The sequence below is a fragment of the Aplysia californica genome, unplaced genomic scaffold, assembly GCF_000002075.1.
Source record: "Aplysia californica isolate F4 #8 unplaced genomic scaffold, AplCal3.0 scaffold00292, whole genome shotgun sequence".
NCBI lineage: Eukaryota > Metazoa > Mollusca > Gastropoda > Aplysiida > Aplysiidae > Aplysia > Aplysia californica.
Window position 1 is genome coordinate 441,084 of NW_004797562.1, and position 563 is coordinate 441,646.

Consider the following 563-nt stretch of genomic DNA (forward strand, 5'->3'; position numbering starts at 1 on the left):
CGCATCAAGTGAAAAGACACAACAAAAGGAGCGCCGTCCTTCCAGGGACACAACAATTTTTAATGCCGAGATTTGCACAAGCATGCGTAACAAACACAATCATAAAATATAGGCGTTCCGCCGACAGGCAATCTGCTGCACCCTTGCTCTTAAGATATCTAATATCAAGCTACTGGCCTACTTGAATAAGGACTAAAAAATCTCGAAGATGTAGTGTGCACGTTATGCACATTAAACATCCCTTGCAGATTGAAAATTGTAGACGTGTAAACCGACGGGCTGCCACACCGGCGAAATTCAAAATCAATAAAAATCAGTGTGATAAAAATTAGCCTTTTCAAATCTGTTAAATAATAAGACATCCCTAACACTTACACCTTCCTTGATTCTAAGCATTTTGATCATGTCTTTTCGTAAGAGCATTTCAAGGAAGTCAAGATCTGAGGAAAGGAAGGGCGTGCTTAGGCAACCTACTTCCTCTGTGTCTACTGCTCAGGCAAAGCAGTACCACGCATAGTGCTTTTGGTCGTCTGTCAAGACGAAAAAGGCCGTAGGGTGGGTGG